Source organism: Dendrobates tinctorius, unplaced genomic scaffold, assembly GCF_039654945.1.
Source record: "Dendrobates tinctorius isolate UK_male_01 unplaced genomic scaffold, ASM3965494v1 ptg000172l, whole genome shotgun sequence".
Taxonomy (NCBI): domain Eukaryota; kingdom Metazoa; phylum Chordata; class Amphibia; order Anura; family Dendrobatidae; genus Dendrobates; species Dendrobates tinctorius.
In genome coordinates, this window is record NW_027361839.1 from 3,777,163 (window position 1) to 3,789,367 (window position 12,205).

The 12,205-nt window shown below is 46.4% G+C and overlaps 1 pseudogene; it reads left to right on the top strand.

The window, feature by feature from the left end:
- Window positions 1-206: 206 nt before the first annotated feature.
- LOC141053915 (uncharacterized) lies at window positions 207-9,748 on the top strand (annotated as a pseudogene).
- The last annotated feature ends 2,457 nt before the right edge of the window (window positions 9,749-12,205 follow it).

The window sequence follows — 12,205 nt, forward strand, 5'->3', positions numbered from 1 at the left end:
AGAACTGGGAAGTTGGCAGGGTAGGTGAGGGACGAATGAGAGTTCAGTAATAAAGAGGTTAAACTTATCGGACTGTAGTCTTCTGTTCTGAAAGAGTACAGGGTTCCAATGGTAGCAGCTCAGTGCTTACTTAGACAAACTTGCAAACAGTTTCCCTTCCCCGTTTTTCTTCACTATCTTTTATTTGGCAATAGCTGTTCATCAATATGGCAGCCCTGTACAAGAAGCAGAGCAGAGAGGCTCTGACCGACCTCTGTGAGCAGAGGGGAATAGAGACAGGTGACAAATCCAAGGAACTGCTGATACGTGCCTTGGTCGAGCAGGACATAGAACAAAATACTGAAGCATCTGGCCAAGGAGAGAGAGTCCACCTCAGAGAGACCCAGCAATGCCTGCTCTTGCACCAGAGATACCTTCTGGAGGTGCCAGTAATGCCAGTGCTGAGGAGCCTATGGACTCTACATTACGAATGGAATTACAACCGCTGGGAACAAGTGATCCCAATCTGCGCATGCAGCTTATTCTACAGTACCAACAGACTGCTGCTGCAGAACGTCGGGACCAGGCCGAGAGAGACAGGCTGCAGTATGCCGGGAGGAGAGAGCTTTCAAGCTTCAGATGGCTCAAAATAGAAAGGGGTAACACACCAAAGCTGACCCCCTTCCAGGACATAGATCCGAGGAGACCACGTTTGGAAAATTTCCCTGTGATGGAGAAGGTTACGGACTTAGATATGTTCCTTCGGGGGTTTGAGAAAACCTGCAGGTAATACCATCTACCCAGTGAGCAGTGGGCACAGTATCTAACCCCAGGGCTGAGAGGCAAAGCCCTGGAAGTTTTTGCTGGCCTCCCGAAAGAGTTAGATGGGAACTATGAGGCCATAAAAGAGGCCCTGCTCACTAAATACAACCTAACCCCAGAAGTGTATCGGAGAAAGTTCCGGAACCTACAATATGGACCAACTGACACCTATGAGGACCACGTTCCACCAATGGATCAGGGGACTTTCTGTTAACAGTTTTGAGGACTTAACGGATCTTATGGTCAAGGATCAATTTCTTCATATGTGCCCCATGGATGTACGTCAATGTGTGTGTGATCAGGAGCCACGAACTGCAGATCAGGCCACAAAATTGCTGACTGCTATGTGACTAACAGGATGCCTGTGGTGCGGAAGCCACCGGGATTTGGCTGGAAGGGAGGTAAGCCAAACGGGGACCCTTCTCCCTCTGCCGGCCGATCACCAGTGCTGTCCAAGCCCACTTCCTATGGGGTCCCGGGGAATAGACACTCTTTAGGCGATGCACGCCGATGCTTCGCCTGCAACAAAGTGGGACACGTGAGCGCTGTCTGCCCTGATAGGCAGAAATGCCCAACTACAACCACAAAGCCATCTGGGTCCCCACCTTCTGTCCTCTTTGTGGCCGGCTCTGATGTGAGGACCAATGAGAACTGTCAATCTGTCAGTGTTGGCAACAAAGTCACCATTGGTCTCAGAGACACTGGGGCATAGGTGACTCTGGTGCGTCCAGCAATGGTAAACCCTGCCTATATCATACCAGGAAAGACTATGTCTATAACCAGGACTGGGGGTGTCAGCCCTGCCATGCCCATGGCCCTTGAGTACCTGATTGGGGAGCAGGGAAAGGACTGGGAGAAGTGGGAGTATCAGAGGCTATTCCCACCAATGTGTTGCTAGGCACAGACTTGGGAATGATGGGGTCCCACTTTATCCCTCCCTTACAAGTTAATGCTACAGAGAAGGTGGAAGCAAGTGACCCACCTGAGATACCGTACGAGGAGGGAAAACGTACCAATGCACAGGAATGTACGTAAGTGGCAGCTGTGACCCGGAGTCAGGCTGCGGCCCAGACTCAACCCCAGAGATTAGAGGATGAGGCTCAAATAGAACTGCCTGAACCTGATGACCATACTGTGGCCCAGGAGCCTCCTCACATGGCAGGCCCAACAAGGCCCCTGATAAGTGACACTGAAGACTCAGCTTCATAGAATCATAGAATCATAGAATCGTAGAGTTGGAAGGGACCTCCTGGGCCATCTGGTCCAACCCCCTGCTCAAAGCAGGATTCGCTAAATCATCCCAGTCAGATGTCTGTCCAGCCTCTGTTTGAAGACTTCCATTGAAGGAGAACTCACCACTTCTCGTGGCAGCCTGTTCCACTCATTGATCACTCTAACTGTCAAAAAGTTTTTTCTAATATCTAATCTGTGTCTCCTCCCATTCAGTTTCATCCCATTGCTTCTAGTCTTTCCTTGTGCAAATGAGAATAAAGTTGATCCTTCTACAATGTGACAGCCCTTTAGATATTTGTAGACAGCTATTAAGTCTCCTCTCAGTCTTCTCTTTTGCAAACTAAACATTCCCAAATCCTGCAACCTTTCCTCATAAGACAGGGTTTGCAGACCGGTCACCATTCTGGTCGCTCTTTTCTGAACTTGCTCCAGTTTGTTGATGTCTTTTTTAAAATGTGGTGCCCAAAACTGGACACAATATTCCAGATGAGGTCTGACCAAAGAGGAGTAGAGGGAAATAATGACTTCACGTGATCTAGACTGTATGCTTCTGTTAATACATCCTAGAATTGCATTTGCCTTTTTTGCTGCTGCATCACACTGTTGACTCATATTCAGTCTGTGATCTATTAGTATACCCAAGTCTTTTTCACATGTGCTGTCACTTAGCCCTATTCCTCCCATTCTATATATGCTTTTTCCATTTTTATTGCCCAGATGTAGTACTTTGCATTTCTCCCTGTTAAAAACCATTCTGTTAGTTGCTGCCCACTTCTCCAGTTTATTTAAATCTTTTTGAATCCTCTCTCTCTCTTCTCTAGTATTAGCTATCCCTCCTAGCTTTGTGTCATCAGCAAATTTAATCAGTTTACCCTCAATTCCTTCATCTAAATCGTTGATAAAGATGTTGAACAATACAGGGCCCAGGACAGAGCCCTGTGGTACCCCACTTGAGACATTCTTCCAACTGGATGTGCAGCCATTTACGACCACTCTTTGGGTCCGATCACTAAGCCAGTTATGAATCCACCTAACAGTTGCCTTGTCCATTCCATACTTAATCATTTTTTCAATAAGGATTGTATGAGAGACTTTGTCAAATGCTTTGCTGAAGTCAAGATATACTATATCTACAGCATTTCCTTGATCCACCCAATCAGTGATACCGTCATAGAAGGAAATTAAGTTAGTCTGACATGACTTATTAGTTACAAACCCATGCTGACTCTGTTTAATCACTTCATTCTTATCCAGGTATTGACATACATGTTGTTTAATAATTTGTTCAAAGATCTTTCCTGGTATAGAAGTCAGACTCACCGGCCTATAGTTGCCTGGGTCCACCTTCTTCCCCTTTTTGAAGATAGGAACAACATTTGCTCTTCTCCAGTCTTCTGGCACTTCTCCTGTTCTCCAAGAATTTTCAAAGATTATAGAGAGGGGTTCAAAAATTTCTTCTGCTATCTCCTTCAGTACTCTGGGGTGTAATTCATCTGGACCTGGAGACTTGAATTCATTTAGGCTAGCTAAGTGTTTCCTCACTATCTTTCTGCTTATAGATATCCTGGATTCTTCTATTCCCTTAATAGGACAGTGAATAACAGTTGATGTTACATTTCGTTTCTGAGAGAAAACAGATGCAAAATAGGAATTTAAAAGTTCAGCCTTCTCAACATCCTGTCTTACCATTTCATCATTTTCATCCTGTAAAAATCCTATAGCATCTTTGACTTTTCTTTTACTTTTGACATATCCCCAAAATCCTTTATTATTGCTTTTGACATCTCTTGCAAGCCTCAATTCATTTTCAGCTTTAGCTAATCTGATTTGTGCCCTGCAGGTTCTGCAGACAGCATTATATTCTTCTTTAGATATGCCTCCCTCTTTCCATTTTATAAACATTTTTTTCTTCCTTTTTAGCATGTGCTTAAGTTCTGTGTTCATCCATCCTGGTTTCCTTAACTGCTTCCTATTCTTCCCTCTTTTCGGAATTGTTAACAACTGTGCTTTGAGAATTTCATTTTTCAAGATTTCCCATCCTTCCTGGACATTTTTGTCTTTAAGGATATCCAGCCATTGGATCCCTCCAATTCTCTTTCTGAATCCCTTAAAATCTGCCTTTCTGAAATCTAACCTTGACGTCTGAGTCTTCACAGGTCTTCCGCCTCTAGTTATCCAAAATTCTAAAATAGCATAGTCGCTACCTCCTAGGGTCCCAGCCACTTTTACCTCCTCAACCATTTCCTCCCTGTTTATAAGGATTAGATCCAAGGTAGCAGTTCCCCTTGTTTTCTCCCTTACCTTTTGGAAGATAAAGTTGTCAGCAAGATAGGATAAGAATTTCCTTGACCTGTTAGTTTTGCCTGAGAGAGATTCCCAACAAATGTCTGGATAGTTGAAATCTCCCATGACAACTATGTCATATTTTTTGGAGAACTTGGCCATTTGATGCATAAAGAGTTCATCCATATCTTCAGCTTGCACAGGCGGCCTGTAGTAAATGCCTACAATGGTGTCCTTTCCATTGTTCTGTCCTTGTATTCTTACCCAAACAGTTTCCACAGAACTCCCAGTCTCTGAAGCTTCAATCTCTGTGCAGATATACGCGTTTCTAACATACAATGCGACACCCCCTCCTCGTTTATCAAGTCTGTTTCTTGCAAATAAGTTGTATCCTTCTAGTCTTGTATTCCATCCATGTGTATTGTCCCACCAAGTTTCAGTGATTCCAATGACATCATATTTCTTTTCCTGTGTTAGTAGTTCCAATTCTCCTTGCTTGTTGCCCATGCTTTGTGCATTAGTATAGAAACATTTTAGTTTGTGATTGGTTTCTCTTTCTCCAATATTTTTATTAATTAGATTATTTCGTCTTTGTTCTTCCTTTCCACTTCTATTAGCAGAGTTCTCAATAGCATTTGTCAGGTGTATGGCTTTTTCTGGTCTTTTGCTTCCCTTCCCATGTTGTTCTAGTTTAAAGCTCTCCTTACAAGTGTAGCAAGGCGACTTCCAAATACATGCTTACCAGTCTTCGTAAGGTGCACCCCATCTCTAGCAAGTAGTCCATCGTATAAGTAGTTCACTCCGTGATCCAGAAATCCAAATTGTTGCTGATGGCACCATCGACGTAGCCAGTTGTTCACCTGCAGAATCTTATTCCACCTCCTTGTTCCATGGCCATCCACTGGGAGGATGGAAGAGAAGACCACCTGCGCTCCCAGTTCTTTCACTTTCTTGCCTAAGTCTTCAAAGTCTCTGCAGATGGTTTCCAGGTCGTTTCTTGCAGTGTCATTTGTCCCCACATGTAGTAGCAGGAATGGGTAGTCATCTGTAGGTCTGAAGAGTCCTGATATCCTGTCAGACACATCTTTAATTTTTGCACCTGGAAGACAACACATTTCCAGGGCCTGGCAGTCACACTAGGCCAGGGCCTGCAGACTGATAGTCAGAGCTTCCAGGAGGCCCTGCAGACAGATGTTAGTCTGGAGAAGCTCAGATGTCTTGCAGATCAACCCCCCACTGCTTCTAACAAAGAGAGAATATACTGGGAGCTGGGCAGACTGTTTAAAGAGACTCTCCCTACTGATACTCAAGAACCTTGGAACTGGGAAAAGCAGCTGGTCGTTCCTTATTTATTTAGGGAAAAATTATTGAGAATTGCTCATGAAATTCCTCTGGCTGGACACCTTGGAATACAAAAGACTAAAGCTCGCCTGACATATAACTTTTATTGGCCCAAGATTGGGACAGATATAGTCAACTACTGTGGATCCTGCGTAGTTTGTCAGAGAGTAGGAAAGTCTGGCGATATACAGAAAACCCCATTGATACCCCTGCCAGTGATCGATGAGCCTTTTCAGTGAGTGACTGTGGATATCATAAGGCCACTTGCAATCCCTAGCAGCTCTGGCAAAAAGTACATCCTCACAGTGGTGGACTAAAGTATGCTACACGATATCCAGAAGCTGTGGCACTGTCCTCCATCCGAGCAGACAAAGTGGCGGATGCTTTACTGACTGTTTTCTCTCAAGTGGGTTTCTCCAGGGAAATGTTAACCAATCAGGGAACCCATTTCATGTCCGATCTGATGGAAAGCCTCTGCGAAAAAATATAAGTACAGCATTTTTCTGGCCAGCGCCTATCATCCCCAAACCAACGGACTCATAGCATTTCAACGGAACATTAAAACAAATGCTCAAAATCCTGGTGGAGACTGAAGGAAGAGACTGGGAGCGGTGCCTCCCTCATCTGTTGTTTGCGTACAGAGAGGTACCCCAGGCGTCCACAGGATTCTCCCCCTTTGAACTGGTTTATGGGAGGAGGGTCAGGGGGCCACTTGATTTGATTAAGGACTGATGGGAGGGTGATCCCAAAACTACGGGCGTCTCGGTGGTTGAATATGTACTGTGGCTCAAAGAAAGAATGTAAAAACTGAGCAACCTGGCCCATGAGAACATGACCCAGGCCCAAATCAACCAGAAGGTCTGGTACAACGTAATGCCAGACTGAGGGCCTACGAGGAGGGGCAGAAGGTTTGGGTGTTGGTCCCTATGTGGGAGGAACGGCCCCCGTCGAGTGTTCGGGCTGGAACCAAAGGAGCCGTCATCTGGGTTCCGGGGAAACTGTCCCCGGGGGACAGAATTTGGGGATTGACCGTTCTGACAGACAGATGGGCTGGGGGAGGGACCAGTATAAAGGAGGCGGGGAATTCCCCGGATGATGAGTCAGCAGACTGGGACAGAGACTGCAGGAGAGCGTGGGAGCAACTGGAAGCTATAGCAACCCACCAGTGCCAGAGAGGACGCTCACCGAGAACTCCAGAGGGACGGTGCCAAGGCGACCGGCCGAGACTTGCTGCCCCGCTCCAGCCCGTGGCTACTGCGGCCTCAGTTAAACCCGTGGCCGCTGCCGCCTCTTCTCAGCCCGCGGCTGTAGCCTACCCGCGGCCGCCGCCTCCTCCCCTCAGTCTGCGGCTGTGGCCTGTTCCCCGCCACCCGCCGCCGCCCCTCTCTTGCCTGTGGCTGCAGCAAGTACCATACCGTCGGCGGCCACCACTGTCCCGCTCCGGTCCGCAGCAGGGGCCGGGCCTCTGCTGACCGCGGACTCCCCGTCGCAGCCGCTAGCTGCGCAGGTGGCCTGTCATTCACCACCACCCATCGCTACAGCTTGCCCCAGGCCAGGGCCTGCGGCCCACCCGTCCAAGGACTCCGCCGGGGCCTGTGGGGCTCCAGTGTCATCAGCGCGCCGGAGGGCGCGAAGACTCCGTCAACACCTCAGCAACTGGGCCCAGCAACTACTAAGCCGAAAGACCACCAACCCGAATGGCGAGGGATGTCTAGACAGCTAAGTCGACTTTACAATTAAGGACCTGTAGTCGGTCATACCGCGGCCTTATAGTGACCGGCTATTGCCGGAAGTAGTCGTGTTCTACCTATTTGTCTTTGCTTGTCTAGAGCCCATGCGAGGGCAACCCGGGTTACCCCTGTTGGCGATCAGGCCGTGACTGAGAAAAATTCCCTCTAGTCTTATAAACGTTATTTTAGAAAGCACCAATTTGTCTCGCGACTCGGCACTGCATCCTGCGTACCTGCAAATACCACACTTATGTTACAGAATAAATTACAGGCCGCATGGGAGGGACCATACACTATACACAAGCGGCTAAATGCTGTTATCTATGTGGTGGCCTGTATTGCCAACTGTTCAGCAATAAAGGTTTGGATACGGCTTTAAAGAAGGCTACTACTTGGATATAACACAATTTTATTATACAATGATTAATTTAAATGATAAAACACCAAATTAATGGAATGTATAGCAATTACAGGAAAATAGAAAATAGTAGGATATTGCGTATACTTATATATTCAAACTACAAAGGTTTTAGTACATATACTTACATCAGAAAGAAGAAGAGAAAAGAATCTTCACTAGGGCCATTTACACCTGCCCGGAAATACTTCAGCTGGAGGAGCGGTCAGCGAAGACAGAATGCGTCCTAGGATCTACACTGTGAAGAGCCTCCTCTCACACAGGTCCACAAAGCTCCTGCCTTCAGTGACTGCTTCACCAGCTTTTATATTCTTTAAACAAAGGTTTACACAACATAATATTGTGTAAACATGAAAATACACAAGTTAGTTGTCTGATGTTCCAATCACATGACAGTGGCCAGCTATCATGAATAAATAACATCAAACAAAACTTGCCTCTTCGGACTATTTACTCCTGCCCTAACATTTACATATGATAAGAGTAAATCATACACCAGAACAAAGTTTACAACAACACGCTATGATCAGAACCCTAGCACAAAATATATATATTTCAGACTACAGTTAAAGAGATCTCTAAGATTGAATACACTATAATGGTTTCAGATCGCCAACTATACTCCTGATTCTACATTAGGCTTCCCCAGCTATATTTCTATAGCCTTATGTACAATTATGTACAATTGTCTATATGCCTGGTCCACTTTTAACCCCCATATGACACAAATATCAGATGATGCCTTGTCAATATACTCACACCATTCACTGCTCTTAAAATTCAAGTAAGTCAACAGCCTGATATTACAGGTTAATTTCAATATGGACTAATCAATATATTACAATATGTAGGCTATAAGATATCCATATTTTTATTAGCACCACATGGCCCTAGATGAGCATGCCAAGCGTCAGAAGGTATTCCATGTAAATATGGTGAAGGCTCATCATGACAGGGAGGCCTGTGTATTACCTGGCTGTAGCCTGCCTGAAGAGGAGGAGGCTGATCTGTTACTACATGTGGGGGCTGGGACTCAGTATATGGTGTCCCTGGAGTCAGCAGTGTTTAACCCTGAGCTGTCCCTGGAGCAAGTTCAGAAAAGAGCGACCAGAATGGTGACCGGTCTGCAAACCCTGTCTTATGAGGAAAGGTTGCAGGATTTGGGAATGTTTGGTTTGCAAAAGAGAAGACTGAGAGGAGACTTAATAGCTGTCTACAAATATCTAAAGGGCTGTCACATTGTAGAAGGATCAACTTTATTCTCATTTGCACAAGGAAAGACTAGAAGCAATGGGATGAAACTGAATGGGAGGAGACACAGATTAGATATTAGAAAAAACTTTTTGACAGTTAGAGTGATCAATGAGTGGAACAGGCTGCCACGAGAAGTGGTGAGTTCTCCTTCAATGGAAGTCTTCAAACAGAGGCTGGACAGACATCTGACTGGGATGATTTAGCGAATCCTGCTTTGAGCAGGGGGTTGGACCAGATGGCCCAGGAGGTCCCTTCCAACTCTACGATTCTATGATTCTATGATTCTATGATTCTATCCCACAGTCAGAGGTCAGAGCTGATGGGGGTGCTCAGCGAGTTCACAGAAGTCTTCACAGGGAAACCTAGGAGGACTCACTTAGCCACTTACCATGTAGACACTGGTACCAATCCCCCAGTAAGACAGTCTGCATACCGGGTGTCAGCAGAGGTGAAGGCACACTTGAGGGAACAGGTAGAGGAGATGCTGAACCTCAATGTAATACAAAAATCCCAGAGCGCCTGGGCCTCGCCTGTGGTTCTTGTCCCGAAAAAGGACCGTACTACCTGGTTCTGTGTAGACTACAGAAAATTAAATCTACTGGCTACATGTGAGGTCTACCCCATGCCAAGGATAGACGAGCTCTTAGAGCAGCTAGCTTATGCATCGTACCTCACTATCATGGACTAAAGTAGGGGATATTGTCAGATACCCCTGACCAAAGAAGCTCAGGAGAGGTCTGTGGGTCGCCCTCCCAGGGCTGTGGGGTACTCGGTATCGGGCCGGTGTCAGGGGGACGTGTCACAGCAGCGGTGACCCGGTCCGTGACCCTGGGCGCCCAAGTAATGGGGGAATTGAAATGGTGGAATGTAGTTAATGGAATAGTTCGTGACGCCACCCGTGGTGTTCGGCAAGTGAGATGTTAAGCCAACGCTGCATGCAGATCCGCTGGGACTGATGGTAGGTGCAGCCAAGATGTGAAAGCTCCCCACAGGTGAAGCTGTAGTCCCAGGGCACTGTACATGTGGTTGGCACGGGGATGTAGCAGTGCCGGAAGGGTAGGAAGCAGACAAAGACCCAGCGGGGTGCAATTTCTGTACCTTTACTTGATAAATGCAGTCCAGGGTCCTGATTACAGATGGTATTGGAGCAGGCTAGCCTGGAAGCAGCTCAGGGATTCTCTCTCAGCAGATGGGCTGTGCAGTCTCCTTCTTAGCGCTTATTTGGGTGAAGTACTCCTAGCACTGAGTTACACTGAAGTTCTTCCTACTTCTCTTATTGTCTCTTAGAACTACCTTGTATGGCAGACAGCTGTAGCCGTATTCCTCCCTTGGCTCACTCCATGCTGTTGTGCCTCCAAGTCTTAGATGGGAGTAGGGCATTTACAGCCTCCTACTCCTCTGGTATCTGTTGCAGGACCATTAGTATCCGTACAACGGTGGAGACGAGGCACCAGTTCATGCGCTCTCACTGTGAGGGAGCTCTGTTTTCTCAGCTCAACCTCCAGCTTCTCCCCACATGTCTGCACACGTGGACCTCCTCACACTAACTGACCACTCCTTACTCTTGGCCCTCAGAGAGCACCCCTCCCCTCAATTCTGGTTCAGAGTCCCCCCTGCTGGCCTGGAGTGGAACTGTATTGCATGTATAGGTTAACTGCGAGAGAGACCCTTCACTGCTTCCAAGCCTGGCATTACCCTCCCTGGAGGAAGGCAAAGCCACTGTGGCGGCCATACTCCAGGGGGCGCCACATTCCCCCCTAGTGCAAGTCAGCACTCCTGGGCTGAACAAAACATAAAAAAACATATAAACAGTTAGACAATGTGAACAATTATAATTGTACAAGATTTGTAAAAAGGGAAAAATTTACAAACACCAAGAGCTCCAAAAATAGTCCTATGATGACAAGTCCAAGCATCAATGTCCATGGTCCATTCCTGGGCAAATGGTGAACTATATACAACTTGGTGACCACACAAGTCCTGTGGTACAATGTCCATAAAACAAACTGGAAAATTCAAAGGAAACTCTTACAGGTTACCTGTAGGCACAGAACTTGAAAAGAGTTACATATATACACAATTTCAACATTTACATAAACTTAGCTAGATACGATATCTGATGGGTGGTATACCTTGTGTAGTACGGGTAGACCTGCGTAACACTGGTGTAGTGGGTAACGTACTGGATACACTACTGGTGGTTCTGCATGGCACAGGGATACTAGACTGTCTGTGAACTCTTAGACTCACCATGGGCATAACAGGTTCACCACTGGCAGGGCAAGGGTTCTCTGGCTCCACTGCTGGTGTGGCATCTGCTGCCTGAGTTTCCGGATCTTCAGGATTTTCTTGAGTCACTTCTTCCTGTGCTACCAGTTGGGGAAAGGTCAACACTGGCACCATTATTGCATCATTTACTTTAGTCCAATTCGCAGGGAATTCTCCAAGTATGGTGCTGACCTTTTCTTCCTCTATGGTTTGGATGTTATCTTGTTCTTTCACTCTTTCTCTTAACTGGTCAGGGCATAATTTCAAATGATCCCTTGACACGGCTGCTGAGGTTTCTCCTCCATCTTTACTAATAAGGCACACCTTGGTATTATCAAAGTTTGAGGGTAGAATAGTGTAAGGTTCAGCTTCCCATTGGTCATCCAATTTATGCAGTCTTCTTTTCCTCTTGAGGACTTGTTCTCCTGGTGACAAAGGAATGGCAGGCGCATTTTGATTGTAAAGCTTCTCCTGCTTTTGTCTTGCCTGAGCTAGACTCTTTTCCATGCATTCTTGAACTATTCTGTACTGTTGTTGTCTTTCTGTATCCCAGTCAGCATCTGGTGACGTTACCTCAGGCGTAAGGACTCCCATGTCCAAATCAATAGGCAGTTTACCAGGTCTTGCTCTCATTAAGTAGATTGTGGTACAGTTGGTGGAATTCACTGGAATATGGTTGTAGAGGTCCACCAGATCTGGCAACTTTTCTGGCCACAGATTTCTCTCCTCCAAAGGCAATGTCTTCAGTAGGTCAATCACTACCTGGTTCATCTTCTCACACATGCCATTGTTCTGTGGATGGTAGGGTGTTGTCTGGATCTTCTTGCAACCATACAAGTTACAGAATTCCTGGTACACTTCTGCCTCAAAGGCAGGA